Source organism: Myotis lucifugus, unplaced genomic scaffold (genome assembly GCF_000147115.1).
Source record: "Myotis lucifugus unplaced genomic scaffold, Myoluc2.0 scaffold_205, whole genome shotgun sequence".
Lineage (NCBI taxonomy): Eukaryota > Metazoa > Chordata > Mammalia > Chiroptera > Vespertilionidae > Myotis > Myotis lucifugus.
This window is the reverse complement of record NW_005871253.1, coordinates 653,336-671,511: the sequence shown is the minus strand read 5'-3', so window position 1 is coordinate 671,511 and position 18,176 is coordinate 653,336. Positions and strand designations below refer to the sequence as shown.

The 18,176-nt window shown below is 43.0% G+C and overlaps 1 protein-coding gene across 8 annotated transcripts in view; it reads right to left on the bottom strand.

Annotated features, from left to right (window-relative positions):
• The window catches only part of RIN2 (Ras and Rab interactor 2), a 207,812-nt gene that overhangs the window by 155,963 nt on the left and 33,673 nt on the right, over window positions 1-18,176 (bottom strand). For all 8 annotated transcript variants that reach the window (XR_002831377.1, XR_002831378.1, XM_023761273.1 and 5 more), the window contains exon 2: window positions 14,406-14,531. The gene's annotated coding sequence lies outside the window, so the exon portion shown is untranslated. The remainder of the gene's footprint in view (window positions 1-14,405; window positions 14,532-18,176) is intronic.

Below are 18,176 nucleotides of genomic sequence, written 5' to 3'. Positions count from 1 at the left end.
TTGGTTTCTCAGTGTATTTTGTTCATTAGATTCCACATATAAGTGAGATCATGTAATGATACTTGTCTTTCTCTGACTGGCTTATTCATTTAGCATAATACTCTCCAGGTCTCTCATGCTATCTAGAAAGATAAAAGATCCTTCTTTTTTACAGCTGCATAGTATTCCATGGTGTAAATGTACCACAGCTTTTTTCCCCACTCAAGTGATGGGCACTTGAGCTGTTTCCAGATCTTGACTATCTATAATAATAAAAGCATAATATGCTAATTAGATCAGATGTCCTTCCGGACAACCTTCCAGATAAAGCCAGGGCTGTGAGGGCTGAGCCCCTTGCACAAATTTCATGCATCAGGCCTCTAGTCTATATATATAAAAGGCTAATATGCTAAGTGTCCAACCGTCCAACTGGTCACTATGATGTGCACTGACCACCAGCGGGCAGACCCTCAATGTAGGAGCCGCCGTGATGCACACTGGCCATTTACAGAGAAATGGCACCTGGGACCTGGCACCCACAAAGCAACACTCGGCTTCCCCCAAGTGGGACACAGGTCCCACCACCACCCCAGAGTGACAGCCCACCAAATCACAGCCGACGCTGCCAAGACTCCATGGTGTAAAATGTGGCCCACAGCCCAGCCCAGCCCAGCCCGGAAACGGTCGCTGTGGGTGCCAGGTAATGATGTCATGTAGCAACGCCTGGCTTCCTCTCCCTAGCAACTAGCAACTAACCTCCTTGCAGTTTCTTCAGCCCAGGAACACGACTTGCTTTATAGCCAGGTGGAAACATTTTACACTTTAAATAAAGTCTGTGAAGAGTTTTTCCGTGCCTCATCTCATTTGATCCTCACAGAAGTCCTGGAGTAGGTAGATAGGAGACTCAATGGAATCCTATTTTCTTTTTATTAGCCGGAAAACAAAGACTTAGAAAGCTTAGAAACTTGACCCGACTGAAAATAAGTAAGAAATGGTGGACCTTGAAAATGACTTCAGGTTTTCTCACTGTGCAGAATATAGTCAAACACTGCTGCCGTTCAATATTTTACCCTTTGTTCTCCCTGTGTGATTTACAATAATAATCTGCTTCATGTTGCTATTCACTGCTATGTTGCTGACAATTACCTGAAAGAGAAGTTGGGGTGCTTCACTGGGCTGGAAAAAGTTTAGCTAAATCAGAAAGCAGGTCTAATTAAGCATGTTTATTCTATATATAAAAGGTTAAGTTGACTTGTGCATGTGCGATACATATAAAGCTCTCACTGGCGCCAATTGCATGCGTGTGTTTCGATCTGTCTATGTCGATCATGAATTTAGTTGACACTTCTATTATAGAGAAAGGGCAAATAGCAATATTAAAATATTTCTTCTAATTAATTTCCTTTCAGTGTGCATGAATCCCTGCACCAGGTCACTAATTGTTAAATAATACTGCTATGAACATAGGGGTGCATATATTCTTTCTGATTAGTGCTTCGGGATTTGTAGTATATATTCCTAGAAGTGGGATAGCTGGATCAAATAGCAGTTCAATTTTTTAATTTTTTTTAGAAAACTCTATACTGTTTTCCATAGTGGCTGCAACCTTTATTCAAACATCTTTTAATCCATGTCCACTTAGTTCTCTAAATTGAGTTATATGAAATGGCTAAAAATATGAAAATGAAAGGAAACAGAGAGCAAACATTATTGGAATCCCACTGAAATAAGTTCCTCTTCCTCACTGTAACAGCCAGGAAAGACAACGTAATTAAAACCAAACAATCCAGCAAGAATGGAAACTGAAACAAAACGACTTTATGAAAATCAGTTTCTCAGAGTTCCCGTAAATTGATTATTTGTATGTGGAGGGGACTGGTCAGATATCCAGTACCTCTAATTGCAGAACAATCACCATGGAAAATAACTACTAAGACCGTTCACTTTCTTTCTAATTCAAAGCTCATCAAAGGCACCTTTTGAAAAAGCAGTGTGTTTTCTTTGCCCTACAAATTCCAAAGCAGCAGAGAGGATTCCCCACCAGGCCCTGGCTCCCAGGGTAGATCAATATCCTGGCACTGTGGTTTACAGTGGAGCAAGCTGTGAATCTAGTCGGAAGAAACAGTCTAGACCTGGGCCTCCCCTTGTGGTTGACTGAGTTTCTGGGCCTTTATAGGTTTCTGGGCAAGTTCAGACTAGCTAGGTATCCGTGACATTAGCAACAAATGTGACCTTCTAGACTTGTCATAGAAGTCATGACATTTTAGAGTGCAGTTAGCACTGGGAGGAAGCTGAGATCACCAAGTGCATGGACGGCAGGTAGGGGGCACTCCCTCTCCCCCTGACATTGGGGGATTGATCATCAGTTGCGGCACTATTTCCCAATGGGGTACCACAGAATCCTTTTCAATACACCACTCCAACCTTCAAGCAGAGCTGGCTTTAATCTGATTCCATCAGTGAAGAAAGTGAGGCCCAAAGGCTCCGTTACCTACCGAAGGTCAACTTCCCAACAGCATGCCAAAAACCTACATTCTTATTCCAAATAGGAGGGTTACTATGTTCTGTATTCCCTAGAGCTTCCAGACATCAACAAGAGAGGCAAGAGCAGAACTATTCAGACGAGAGCTTCATTGTCTCAGTGAGACAGAGCTGATTACTTTCACTACCAAGGTTAAGGAGTTATACTTCCTATCTGTTCATCTAATATGTTGTCAGTCTTTTGGGACCGTTCTGACTGTAGGTCAACCATGTGCAACCCTTACCTGGAGCGCACTGTTTTCTGTTTGTAACTCCCCATGTAAAAGACTCCTAAGAAACCTAAGGCCTAGTCAGGTAAAAATAGTTTCCCAATGCCACCCAGGGCTCAAACGAGAATGTGATCTTCTGACACCCTGTTTAGCCTGTCTAACTGGCCGATCATTTGTCCCAGCTCTTCAACTGCTCTAGTTCCTTAAACTTGAAAAGGCTGTACACTCACTAAGAAATTAAAGAGTTCTCCTGATTGTAGAGGCAGTAGCCATAGCAGCCGAAGGTCAATGCTATCCAATGGAGGTGAGATTGAGTCTACACCCTGGGGATAAGAGGTCACAAGCTGTCAATCAGTAATGCTAAATCAAGTTAAAACGTAGCAACAATAATTGATATGATTAAGGTATGACTTTAGAAATGTCTTCATAAGCCTGGCCTATGAAACATGATTCCTTGGCTTGAAATGTTCTGAAATTAAATCCAAGTGGGTTAGATATAAGACATGTTTGAGACAAATGAATCTGTAACCAGGTTCTTCAAAACTACATCAATACAGGATGGGGCAAAAGTAGGTTTATAGTTGTAAACATACAAATAGTTTATTCTTATGTTATTATTTATTAATTATAGTATTGTTCCCCATATGAACAACTGTAAACCAACTTTTGCCCCATCCTGTACATGAAGATTCAACCCATCCACAAATACGATGCATGTGTCACCAGCCAGGGGCTCTGATCAACTCTTATGTCCATTTTCCTGAGAACAGAATGTGCCTGAAAAGTTTCTGAAGCAAATACAACATCTGCCTTTTTTAACATCTAATGTGCCTGTATATTGTAAAGGTGAATGATGGAATGCAACAAACCTTACAAACCCCCAAACAGAGGACATAATAATTCCCCAAAAGGAGATGCTACAGCAACTTTCATACTCCTCCTGAGGACACAGTAGTTGGAGCTGAGCGGACCGTAGGCATGCAAGGTGCCCTGCTCAGCATGACTCATACGTTTCCCAGAGAGCTCTGCAGGAAGTAGATGGCAATGAATCACAGGGCTCAGGAGTGGAAAATACAATGTGATTCACATTAACTGAAAGAAAGGTTGAAGGAGAATAAACAACTAATAATGAAAGCCATACACATACTCTCACGCATCAGCAAATACCACACTGAGCGTGTCAGCGTAGCTTCTGCTTTTCCAAAGTTCAAAGAAGAAAGAAAAGGCAAATTTTCTAAATAAAGCCTATTAAGTCTATGGAAAAACTGAACCACTATAATGCATAATGTAGTTACATAAAAAGACATGAATTATTTTCAGTGAAGTTGGTATTTGTTATAAGAAAAGGGGAGCCAATTTATTATTTTTCACTCAATCTCTAACAGTCCTTCATATATATTTTTAAATTGTTGTTGCATACTATAAAACTTTAAAATCTTAACTTTTGCTTAAACTACACTCTATCTCTGCAGGGAAATTCTTGCCTCATCATAAACCTCTCAAGTAGTATAATTTCATTTCTCAATAATGAGTTATCTAGGAAAGCAGGGGAATGCAAGTTGGGCTCCTCAGAATCCAATCAACAAGCAAGTAAAAATTAAACAAGCAAACAAAAGAAAAAGCTTCAAATCTATTGGAATCAATCACTGAAAATAAGGAGATCCCTGGAAACAATGAGTAGAGCCACAGAACTTAAAGTAAGAGCCTATTAATAATCCATGTGGACACAAATTTTGAATTTGTGTTGAATTTGAATTGGTTAGTTACAAGAAAACATGACCAGGCTTACAAAACATAAAATGAAGTTAATATTTGGGTAGGATTTGGTTTATTTGAGCACTCGATTGGCCAACTAAATTATAAAATCAGTATAGACCAGAAATCGAATGACTTGACAGTGTGGGATAGGGAGGTTTAGAGTGGGTGTCTTGAGTGGGGGTGTTATGTGACCACACCAGTTGCTGTGAGCTGTTGTTATAATCAGTGGTGATGTTAGGGAATAAAATGTCACCTTTTTTGGAAAATGGCACAGGTCAGTGAAAAGGCAGAGTCAGGTGTGTGGAAGCACTGGGGAGGGAGACGAGCAGGGGGAAGAAAAGTAGAAGTAGGCAATGTGATCACACACACACACACACACACACACACACACACACCACAGACATATGCATACTTCCGGGGAGCTGAGCCCCCAGGCAAATAGCCTGGGTCAGGCCTTAAAATGTTTTATTTTTGTCTGAATTTTCCAATGTGGAGTCTTCTTGGGCTGAGTGAACCAAATGACTGAAATCTCCACTTTATGTTTTGTCGTGTGAACTCTGACACACATCTGCACTCCCATTTGCCAGTAAGAACCAAACCAAACAAAACAATGTCAGGAAGAGCATTTTGGTCTCAAATGTTTTGGTCTCCGGATCTTGTAGTTAATGCTACCATTTTCTATTCTGACCTATTTAACAAAACTTACAGTTTGCCAAGACTTGAAGAGATTCGTCATCATTTCAAATTACCCACCAGGAAGGCATTTTATAAAATTGTTAAATTTTCTATAACTTATTTATCTTTTATTTCCAAATATCAAAATTCCTAAAATGTGCAGAAACCAAACCCCAGGTAATAAAGACTATGTATTATTTTCCAGTTAAATTTTTTCAATATTTTTGGTTATAAAATTATGATACAAGTATGTGGACATTCAAATCTAATGGTTTTGGTAAATTTAGAATACTTTTTTTTTACTGCAAAAGCAATACAAGTTTGTTATAGAAGTATAACAAAATAGATTACTAAAATAAATAAATAAAAAATTTAAAAACTATAGGTCCATTGTTAATCCTCTGTAATACATCCTTCCAGAATTTTTATGAACCCATCTGTCTCTACCTCTATTTTTTTTTCATTTCATAAACCTTATTATAACCTGACATGTATTGTATATTTGTTTGCTTTATTATTTATTGCCTATTTCTCCCATGGTGAAGAAAGGCTCTTGGGGGAAAGCACGTTGCCACCTTTGCATACCACTAATGCCCTCAGCCTCACACAGTGCCTGATGCATATTACAGTTCATAAAGATTTAAGGAATGAATGAAAGACTCAATAGTTGGTACTCACTAAATATTTGAGAGAAAAAAAAGAAAGCCAGTTAGTACAAGCCAACCTGTCCAGAGTCATGGAGAAGGCAAAGTGGACTGAAACATCTTTCTTTTCCACCTTATTGTTCTTTACTCCATTTGCTATTGGCTAAATTAGCCCATTGCTTTCTGTTTAAACTCATCAAATTTAGCAATAGGCATCTGTATCGGTTCACTCATTATGTGAGACATCATAAAAGCATGGATTTGGTGGGAAGTGAGAGGCAACTCCACAAATGGACGGAGTGTGCCCCAGTCAGGGTCAATGTGGAGTGGATGAGAATGGGAAAGGCTGTTGTATAGCACACACGTACCCATGCTCATGCCACAACAGGGTGTCTGAACACGTCTGTGCGTCCCTCTGCTCTCAAGGTCTGGCATACACTGTCAGGCGGAGACAGAGCAACTGCCTCTAGCCCATACCCAAGAGGAAGTTGAGGAACTTCTGCAGTAACTGAAGAAAGGAAGATAATATAAGCCCTTTCATGTTTTTCTTTAGCCAACATCTGGGAATTTTTTCTCCAGTTTCCCATTCACAAAGAAAAAGTGGTCAAGGAAGTATGTCTTGATTTAATAAAGGCCAATTGTGTCTTTACCAGACAATGCCTCTTTCTGGCAAAAGATTTAAAATCTGATCTCGCTATTCCCTTTCATTCTTTTGGTGAAGATGTCCACACTATAAAACAATTCCAGAGTGTGCCATTCTAATGGCGTGTTAGGGAAGTGATGGGGGCTAGACTTTTAAAAAATTTTCTTTGGAAATAATTTTGAACTTACAGAAAAAGAATTAAAATATGCCCACAGTGGTAATCTGCTCATTCACACAATTGCTTTTCCTTTCCTGTCTCATTTCCCCACTCCCCTAAGATTTTGCCTTGAATCATCTACCAAATAAATTACTTGGACCTAAATCCTTGTTTCAGGGTCTATTTTGAGGGGATCCCATAGTAAATAGCCACCAAGAAATAAAACTTATTGATTGGCTCATACACCTGGTACCTCCTGCTCAAACCTTATGCATTTATAAAGATGGCAACAAGCCACTAAGTCCACAGGCAATTAATAGTACTAATAAGGCATATGGTTTCATTAATGGGCTAATTAGAATACTCTACTGCAGGGGTGGGGAACCTTTTTTCTGCCAAAGGCCATTTGGATATTTATAACATCATTCTCAGGCCAGACAAAAGTATCAACTTAAAAATTAGCCTGCTATATTTGGTCAAACATTTAATTAACTCACCCCTAACGCCTTGGCAGGGCCAGACCAAATGATTTTGTAGTCCTTATATGGCCCACGGGCCAGACGTTCCCCACCCCTGCTCTACTTGGACATATAAGGTGCCACTGCTAAGATGCTAGCATCAAGGTCTGTGTTCACTTGCTTGCTTGCTTGGCCAATGCATGGACACAGTATAAATAACTTACAAGTGTTTGGAAAAAATATTTAATCATTCGAGGCTTAGGTTTCTTCCACAGACCACAGGGCTAAGAACACAGCAGTCAAGCCTCCCTCAGCATATGCTTTATGACTTATAACTCACCAAAAGCATAAAAACTGCAAGTCTTTTCCATGCTAACTTGAAAAAGTCCTGTAAATTTATGACAGCAAATTCCAACCAACATAAAAGCTTTTGCCTCTTCTCCTTCCAGCTGAATTGTATTCGTGCCAGACACGAGAGCCAAGGTACTGAGAGAAGCAAGAAATGACATTTTTACAGAATTCAGATCTTTCTCCTAAAATGTAGGAAAATAAACACATCAATGCAATTGACAATTTATTCATCCCACTTGCTGCTCATATTTCATTCTGACGAGCATGAGCAACTGGTATGCGCAGGTGCCACGTCTAAACAACGGAGGCAGCTGCCAAGGTGGTCACAAGTTGTCCTTGTGGGAGGAACAAGCTCAACAGCTCCACACACCTCACGAGTCCACAGTGATCGAAGCTATGGGATGTGATAAGGCCACAATCCCAGCTGAGGTCTGAGCTAACAAAGTGGTGTGCATCTTTTAATAACCATGTCCGCTCCCATTAATAACAACCTAGAACAGTGATGGCGAACCTTTTGAGCTCGGCGTGTCAGCATCTTGAAAAACCCTAACTTAACTCTGGTGCTGTGTCACATATAGAAATTTTTTGATATTTGCAACCATAGTAAAACAAAGACTTATATTTTTGATATTTATTTTATATATTTAAATGCCATTTAACAAAGAAAAATCAACCAAAAAAATGAGTTCACGTGTCAGTGTCATACGTTCGCCATCACTGACCTAGAATATCAAGGAATTGGAATTATGCCCAAAGTGGTAACTAAAACTGGCATTGGTAAAGATTTCTACGTTTCACATTTTATTCGCCTAACTTGGCAGAAGGTAGAGGAAGCACACAGAGTGCCTTTCTGAACCGAAGCCAAGGCCAACAACAGGAACTTCCCCAGTGAAGACAGAATATACCTCTTTGCCTCTTGGCTTGGTTTTGGCCACGTGACTTGCTTTGGTCAATGCAATAACGCAAAAGTGCCAGCGAGGAAGCTTCTCGGGTTTCCGTCTGCACCCTGTGCTTCTGCCATGGTCAAAAGAGTTTCCCTCCGGTAGCCTCAGCCACAGCTGGACTTAGAATGTTCACAGGTGGAGTAGGCCTGTACCTAGACCTTGGCAAGAATCCAAGTCTCGCTGGGCCTGTGCAGGAAGCAGAGTCACCCAGCTAAGTCCAGCCTGGATCAGCCAGTCCCCCCACATCAGCCCTACCCACATCAGCCAAACCCCAGCCAACCTTTAGTTGGTGAGCTAAATAAATGCTTATGAATGTGCGCACTGACTTTGGGGTGGTGTGTTGCACAGCAAGAATTGATGCAGAGCCCTAGCTGGTTTGGCTCAGAGGATAGAGTGTCAGCCTGTGGACTGAAGGGCCCTGGGTTTGAATCTGGTCAAGGGCACATTGCCCGGGTTTCTGGCTCAATCCCCAGGGGGGCATGCAGGAAGCAGCCAATCAATGGTTCTCTTTCATCATGGGAGAGAGATGTTTCTATCTCTCTCTCCCTCTCCCTTTCTCTCTAAAATCAATAAAAATATATTTTAAAAAGAAAAGAACTGATGCAGAAAACAAATGGGAAGCTCAGGAAGCCAAGGGGGAAAATGAACAACAGGTTTTTCCACTTTCCTTCCCTGGACAAATGGGTGGCAACATGCAGGACCCAATTATGAAATTCACAATTACTTTTAAAAGGTCCCCATGATTTCTCTATAAATACCCCAACTTCTGTGTCCCTTAGCGGGACAAGTCCAGGATGTATCCTACACAGTCTGTCACAAACCCCAGTAAGATTGACCCCAATTGCCCACAGTGGTCACCTGCTCACTGTCACAACCTGAATGGCCTGTCTCCTCCCTTCCTGATCCCATCGCTCAACTCCCTCACTGTGCTTCTGGGAATCACTGCCCATACAAATACCTGCACCCGAATTCTTGACCCAAACGAAGACACAGCTCACTTTTACAAATAATGAACATTCATCAGCATTTCAATGTGCTAGGTGCTGTGACACCCAGATGACTTCACCTCTCGGTGCCTCAGTTTTCTCATCTATAAAATGGGGACAAAAACAGTGCTGTTGTGAGGAAAGAACATGTAAGGTGCCTAAGACAGGACCCAACTTACAGCTGCTGCTTTCAAGCAAGACTTGCTTCTCCTTATGATGATCAGACTTCTAAGCTGCACCTGCTGGTGTTGGAAAGAACAGGTGGATGGAGAAAAAGAGAGAATGAGGAGAAAAGGAATGAATTCCATCTTCGCGAAACCAACTTAAATCTCAGTCAGCTGATGGCAGCACCGACCCCTAACTGAACAGTGAACAGGGAGGACAAAAGCTAAAGCGAAGCATTCTCCATCGATGGTGTTTGGTGAGGGAAGTTCTGTTGCATGGAGGGAAGAGACACCTGAGGACCCGAGGAGATAAAGGAGGGGCGTCCAGGGGAAGAAGCCGGTGGGGTTGTGCTCCTTGGTGCAGGTGACTAAGCATGGGAGGGGTTCCCAGAGGAACTGCCTGAGTGAGTAATATTTCCAACGGGCTTAGCAGTGACGAAGGACTTGTGAGACGGCATAGGGACACCAATAAGCCAACCACAAGAATGTATCTCCCCTCCATTCCCTAGGAAAAATGTCTTATCTACCTTCTAATCACTTTTTTTTCTTTTTATAAAATATATTTTATTGATTTCAGAGAGGAAGATGTGGGAGGGGGGAAGAGAGAGAGAGTGAGCGATAGAAACATCAATGATGGGAGAGAATCACTGATTGGCTGCCTCCTGTATGCCTTATACGAGGGATGGAGCCTGCAACCCGAGCATGTGCCCTGACTGGGAATCGAACCATGACCTCCTGGTTCATAGGTTGATGCTCAACCACTGGGCCACACCAGCCAGTCTCTAACCACTTTCTAGCAGATGTGGAAACCACTTCTCCACACCTACAGTTGGTCAAGATTTGGCGGATACATGACTTTCCTGGGGTGGTGGTAATGAGCGACATTGCCATCTTGCTCCCACAGCCCAAAGGCACAAAGGTAGTTGCCAAGCAACTGGACAGAGGAGGAAATCACCCCATCCTGACATGGAAATTTCCACTCCAGAACCCCTTGCAAGACCACCTTTTTCACAAGCCTGCTTTTCCACACAAGCCCACCTTGTCCCAGCTTATAAAAGTAGCCAAGCAAAGCAAGCCTCTGAGTGCTCAAGCATAAGCTTAATAGAATCTGTCTGGAAATTTCTCTGGGGGTTTCTCTCAATTTCTGGCTTGTGGAACCCAAGAACCCCAACACCAGTATTGTTTGGGTCTGATGGGCAGAGGACTAGGCTTGCTCCAGACACTATTAGAGCACTCCTTGGGGTACTGTGAAATAGGGCGCTCAAACCTGGGGGGGCCTCATGATCCTCTACTCTGTGTCCACCTCGGCATCTTGTTCTCTCTTCTCAATCCAGTTCGTTTTCTCTTATTATAAATCATGCAAATGGTTTCCTTTCCACAATCTCTATTGTAATGGTAGTTCCCTCAGCACAATATTTGCATTTTACTTGGTGTTGTAGGTTGCAGAGATGGCCACAGTTCTCCACCCTCCCTGAATGCCTGCTCTTTGCAAGATGGCTTTGCAACTCTTCCCATCAAGGCCTCCTTCTCAGGGAGACAAGTCTATATCAATAGAGATGAGTCTATTTCGCATCTTGAATCTGGACTGGCCTGTGACTTGCTTTGGGCCAACAGAATGTGGCAGAAATGGCCTTGTGTTATCCTCAAGCCTCAGGAGCCATGCATGTTCACTTTGCTGGAGCCCTGACTAACCTGCTGAAGGGGGAGAGACACGTAGAGCTAGGAGCCATCCCACTGAGGCCATCCTCGACCAGTCAGCTCCCAGTCAACCTGGAAGCTGACTGAAGACTCGAGAGGCAGCCCAGCTGACCTAGCTAGACCGGCTGAGCCCAGCCCGAACTGCCCACCTACAGAATCATGAACTAAATAAATGGCTATTATTTGAAGCTACTAAGGTTTTGAGTGGTTTGTTAGGCAGCAAAAGCTAACTGGTAGATTAGGCAATATAAATATAATTAGGGAATTATACTTATCTAACAGTTTGCCTGCATTTATTTATCATTCTCAATTAAAAAAATCCTCATATTCTAATCCTGCTGCTGCATCCATTATTATTGGAGCCTTATCCTATATAATAATCCTATATAATAAAAGCCTAATATGCTGTGTCCGGTTGTCCATTCAACCAATCAAAGCGTAATATGCTAATGATATACTAAGGCCGCTCAACTGCTCCCTATGACGTGCACTGACAACCAGGGCACAGATGCTCTGACCGGTAGGTTAGCTTGCTGCTGGGGTCTGGCCGATCAGGACTGAGCGAGATGGGCCAGACATGCCCTGGAGCCCTCCCACGGTCCCTCCCCGGCTGGCCAACCTCTGTGTCCCTCCCCAGCCCCGATCGTGCACTGGTGGGGTCCCTCAGCCTGGCCTGCACCCTCTCGAAATCCGGGACCCCTCGGGGGATGTCGGAGAGCTGGTTTCAGCCTGATTCCACAGGCATAAAAGGCTAATATGCAAATTGACCGAATGGTGGAACAACCAGTCGCTATGACATGCACTGACCACCAGGGGGCAGATGCTCAGTGCAGGAGCTGCCCCCGTGGTGGTCAGTGTGCTTCCACAGGGGGAGTGCTGCTCAGCCAGAAGCCGGGCTCATGGCTGGAGAGCGCAGTGGCAGTGGCGGGACTGTGCAGGCTGGGCTGAGAGACTCCCCCTCCTCGAGTGCACAAATTTCGTGCACCGGGCCTCTAGTACCTAATAAGCATAGGGAAAGTATTGGACATTTTACCGTAGACAATGTAAAGAGTTGTTCAGAGTTCTCAAGCAGCTGCCATGACAGGCACACACATATATAAATACAAGGTGAAAGACAAGTGCCACCAATCTTATGGCAAAGGCTGACCAGAATGTATGCAGAAGTTACATATGCCATATTTCAACATTCACATCAAGGTCAATTCTCCAATTTCACATCTGAAAATATTTTCCACTTGGAAAACATCCACTTGGATAACAACCTAGTAAAAAGTAGTGTCTCAGAGCCCTGCCAGTTCCTGGTATTGTTTAGTTTACTGTTGCATTTTATTTAAGTTACTTATTCATAAAAGTCACACACAAATATGTTTTATCTAACAGGAAAGATAGAGGAAGTGAAGAAGAAACCTCTGGCCTCCAAAGACAAACCTTTAGCGTCAAGATAAGTCTCATGCCCAGAATTTTGCACTTCATCTTATCATCATCCTCAAAAAAAAAATCACATACAATGCTCTTTGGTATTTATTTAACTGGCATTTATTCATTGTCTACCACAGGTTAAAGTTTGTGCTATAAGAAATGAGGGATATAAGACATAGGCCAAGCCCGGACCTCAAGGAGCCTGAAGTCAAACAAAAATGAGAAACATTGATGATATAGAATCATGCAATTCACAAATGATTATTATTTTACATGATATGAAAAAAAAAATATCTCCTGTAACCGGAGCAGAAACCACAGAATCTAAACTCATGGAGAGAAAGCAGATGGCTTCCTGAGAGAACTGCATGTTTAAACCAATACCAACCACATTGATCTAGGGTTCAAATTAAGGAAACAGAGTCCCAACACACTATGCAAAGTTATTTCTCCAAAGTTACTCTCTTGTCCCCAAATGGGTTTGCTTTCTCTAAGAACAGTTATGTCTGAGGGGCAGGAAAGTCCCAGCTTCTGGGCCAGAAGGAGGGAGCAGTTGGGGCAAGGGTGGCTCTCACAAGCCCTAAGTTCAAATCCCATCTCATTGTGTGGCCATGGTTAAGTCACTTCATCTTATTTGTAAATGAGTGTAATGACATCTACCTTAGGTGGTGCTGTAGCGGGTTTCAATGAGATCACTCAAAACAATGACAATGTTTGTTTTGCTCCTGAATCTGCTGGGGGGCAGGGCTCAGCAGGAAGATTCATCAAGACCCGTTTGTCCCAGCTCTACTCAGCATGAATGGGAGCAGCTCCAAGGCTGGGGCTGGAGCCTTGCAAGGCTGCACTCACAGGTCAGTGGGATTTAGGTGGGGTTGTCGGCTGGAGTATCTCCACATGGCCTTCCTGTGGAGCCTGGGCTTCCTCACATCACGGTGGCTGGTCTTAAAGGCAAGTGGCCCAAGAGAATGAGAGAGCCAGGTGGACACCATGTTACCTATGCTGATCCCCACTTTGAAGTTACTCATGTCACTTCTGCCCATTCTCTCTGTCGAGTCAGTCACTGAGTCCCACACAGATTCCACCAAGAGAAGAAAAAGTAAAATTCTTGGCTTGAGGGGTGTGGGAAGATTCTGGAAGAGCAACAATAATTCTGTGGCGATTTTTGGAAAATATGATCTGTCCTAGTGACCTACATTGATATCCCTTTCATGCTAATTTCCTTTCAATGTGGAGATCTATGATTATATGAAAAAAAATAGATGAGAATTGGGGATGAGAAGAAAGATAAATAGGAAATAAATGACAAAGGGAGAAAGAGGAGTAAGGCTTTTACGGTGGGGTGGGGCCCCACCATCATGACTGTCCTCTCTCAGTAACTGACCAAGTTGTTCGTGCCCTCTGGTATCCCCCCATCTAGGATTTGGGCAACAGCACTGCCTATCCCATAGTGCTATTGTGATAATTCAATGAATTAATCCATTAAAGTGCTTAGAGTGGTGCCTGGCACATAGTGCTCCATAAATGTGAGCAGTTGTATTTTATGTTCTTGGGGCTCCTGAGCTCTCCTGATCTTGGCTTGGCCCTGTGGTCAATGCATTATAAACTGAATCCTTCCGATAACCTGGAAACAGGTACGCATCCAGCCCTCTGACGGGGGAAGTTACACCCACACCAACACAACTAAGCTAGAACACACAGTATTCCCATCCTAATGAAGAACTTGGCAATGAAAAGCAATCGTTGGGTGCCACACACTGGGGTTTATAATTTGTTACATACCCTTCACGGCAGCATTTCTTCTCGTCTCCCAACTCAGTCCAGCTTCAACCTCCCCAACATCGTCAAGGACTTGCACATTTTATCTTTTCCAGTAGAAGTTCAGAAGTCCGGATCTCTTGTGTCCATCTACAACACAAAGAATCAAATATTTAGAGTTTCTAATGCATTTAAAAAAAAATACCATGAACACCACACAGAGGACTTGCCTCCTCACTTGGCCCTGAGAGGAGGCCCTGAAGGACAGGAGCACAGTGAATGGCTTCCCATCCTATTCTGACCCCTCATCCCGACCTCTGAGCCAGGTGCTTGAAGAGGGACCTTCTTTACAGAATGTTCTCTAAATCCCTATGCCAATGCTCCGATTTCTAAAACTCCAAATAGTCTTCCACTTAAAAACAAACAAACAAAAAAGGTACTAATATGCAATGGTTAGTCAATTCGTATTTTCATTCAATTAAGTGACAATTTGTATATTCCTTTACCCCTTGCATCAAATTAGCTCATACAAATTTAAATAGTCCTGCAATCTTCTAGTCTAGGATTTAAAGATAGAAATAACCTGATATGAAATTCTAAAATGATCCCCTATTTCATTTTTTTTGCATCAATACCATACCTTTTCAAAATTAAGTACATAAATGCAGTCATCTAACTTGCAAACAAGCAGAAAACCAAGCACAAGTATAAGATCACAGCTTAAGTTCCTTTGATGATCATCACTAATACCTGTAGCCAGGATCCTTGTCAGAGGTGAGCACTGTTATAACGTGGGATTATATCTTCACAGATCTGTGCATTCAAATATTCAATATCTCTACCTCAATGTGTGTGTTTATTTTCTAAAGAAATATTTAATGCGTGTCATCCTGTACCTTGTTTGTTGCATTCACAGGATGTCTTATCACACATCCCTACATCAGGGTAAGACGATGATTTCATTTAAAAAAACTCTGATTAATATTTCACAATCTCAACTCCTCCATCAGGCCATATAACTGAACTCTGACTTCCTCTCTTGCTTTACTCCCTGGCCGGTGTTACACACATTCCATCCCTTCCTTCATTCTCTAGATATAAATTTCTGGCCTAGGATATCCTCCCTGTCCCTCTGTAATTGAGAAGATTAGCTCTCAGGCCCAGAGGCAACATACTTGGGCTTGAATCTCAGTTGAGAATTTCAGAAAAAGTACTTAATTTTTACTCACTTGGATTCCCTGTGTATTAAGTGGGATGACTGTAACAGCACCTACCTCAAAGGGTTATTCTAAGGATCAAATAAAATAATCCATGGAAAGCATAGTTTCACTGCAGGTATTTACTAAATGCTCAATAAATCACCAACATCAGTCACTGTCATCATCATCATCACTTTTATTTCTCTTGGTAATAATTTAAATCCCAATGTTTTCTTAATTCAGATTTTCCCCTGAACTTCTACTTCACATGTAGATAGGACTACTAAAAATGATCCAAATAAACTTTAAGTTCCATTTAATTCACAATGTCTTCTCATCTTTGCTCTCTGGACTCAGAATGAGCTGCAGTCACACAGAGCAAATGAAGCCAGAAGCAAAGGAAGGCTCTCCTTCTAAGGTATAAAAATTGTAGTGCTTCCTCCATTACATTGTTCATATTATCATATAAAATAAGTATGCACACATACAATAACTAAATATCTCATTCTCATGAACCTGTACAATTATACCAAGCAACTTTATAAATTAACTAAGAACAAAAATGTAAACACTACACTTACAAGTAACAAGAGGGGTCCAAGATGGTGGCAGAGTATTTCGAAGTTACACTCACCTCCTCCCAGGTCCAAACTGGAATTACAACTAAACTGTAGAACAATCAACCTGAATAACCACTGAAAACTAGCTGAACAGAGTCTTATAAACTAGGATTTTCCAAAGAAGCCACATCTGGGCTGGTAAGAAGGGCAGAGACGTGATAAAAGCTGGCCCCGCACACATGCGCAGCCATTGAAAAACCAAAGACATATCCGCCTTAAGGGTCTCCCCTGAGGAGTGAGGGGTCTCAACGCCCAGAGCACCAGAGCCAGGAAGAGTAGCCCACTACTATCTGGCTATAAAAATCAGCGGGGAGCCCTAGCTGGTTTGGCTCAGTGGATAGAGCTTTGGCCCTGGGACTGAGGGTTCCAGGTTCCATTCTGATCCCCGCCCCCATCAGGACGCAACCAATCTATCTGTTTCTCTGTCTCCCCCGCTTCCTTCTACTCTCTCTAAAAATCAATGGGGAAAAAAAAAACATCCTAGGGTGAAGATGAACAAAAACCAAACAAACAAACAAAATCAGCCAGGATTCTGACCTCCAGGTAGAAACTGGCATCCACTAGAAACCCAGGTGCCCTCTTAAAGGGGCAGCACACAAAATCTCATACCTGGCCAGATTGAAGTGGACTGGAGTTGTGGGAAGGACTGTGTTGTGTGGCTCCAAGGAGAGCGCAGAAGGGAAAGCTGCCACGGTGCCTGTGCTGAGTCCCAATCCCACACTGCCCACAGGCTGGACCCAGGACTCCCTCCCATACTGCAACATCCTGGAGAAATGCAATAACCCCACCCTCTCAACTCCCTGTCTACTCCCCATGCCCCGCCCTGCGGAGCTCACACCCTGCCCAGGAGTCAGTTGCTGGGCCCCTGGGGAAGACTTTCTGGGAGGAGTGTGGAGGGGTTGTCAGAGATGGGTGTTATGTGGCTCTGGGGTGGGGGCCACTCCCTTTATGCCCTGAGGGCCTCTGACTCCACAAGAGATTCACTTGCCCCAGGCTCCCGACTCCACCCCCTGGGGGCCCTGCCATGTTCTTGCATTGCAGAGGAGTCAGCGGGCTGTGGTCAGTGTGGGCCCCTGGGGAAGACTCTCCTTGAAGGCTATGGGGAGGTCCCAGCAGAATCAGTGAGAGGCTGAGGTGTGCGGCTCTAGGGCAGAAGCCATTTTTCCTCCTGCACGTCCGTCCAGCGCTACAGTTCCTGAGCAGAGTCCTCCCTTACACGACCCATTTTTGGTCTGTTTGGACCTGAAGAACGCTGATGCCCTCATCCTGATGACTCCGTGAGGCCCCGCCACACCACAGAGGTCTGAGGACACCCTGCAAGTGGCAGCTGGCCTTTGTGTACTCGGAGAATTTTGCTGAGTGGCTTCGGTCCCAGCACTGGTGCGGTTTGAATCTGTACCAGTCTGGTGAACAACACTCTCCTCCACCTGGAGACTCACTGAGAACCTACCTCACGCAAATGACCCTATTAACCAAAACAACCTATAGATTCAAGGCAATTCCTGTCAAGATACCAATGGCGTATTTCACAGCACTAGAACAAGTAATCCAAAAATTTATATGGAACCACAAAAACCCCGAATAGATTCAGCAACACTGAGAAAGAAGAACAAAGTTGGTTTCACACTACCTGATATCAAACTATACTACAAAGCCATAATCATCAAAACAGCATGGTACTGGCATTAAAACAGACATATCGATCAATGGAACAGAATAGAGAGCCTAGAAATAACCCACACCTATATGGCCAATTAATATTTGACAGAGGAGGCAAGAGAGCATACAATGATGTAAAGACAGTCTATTCAACATATGGTGTTGGAAAACTTGGACAGATACATGCCAAAAATGAAACTAGACCACCTTCTTATACCATATACAAGAATAAACTCAAAATGGATTAAAAACTTAAATGTAGGACTCCTAGAGGAAAATATAGGCAGTAAAAATCTCTGATATTTCTCTTAACAATA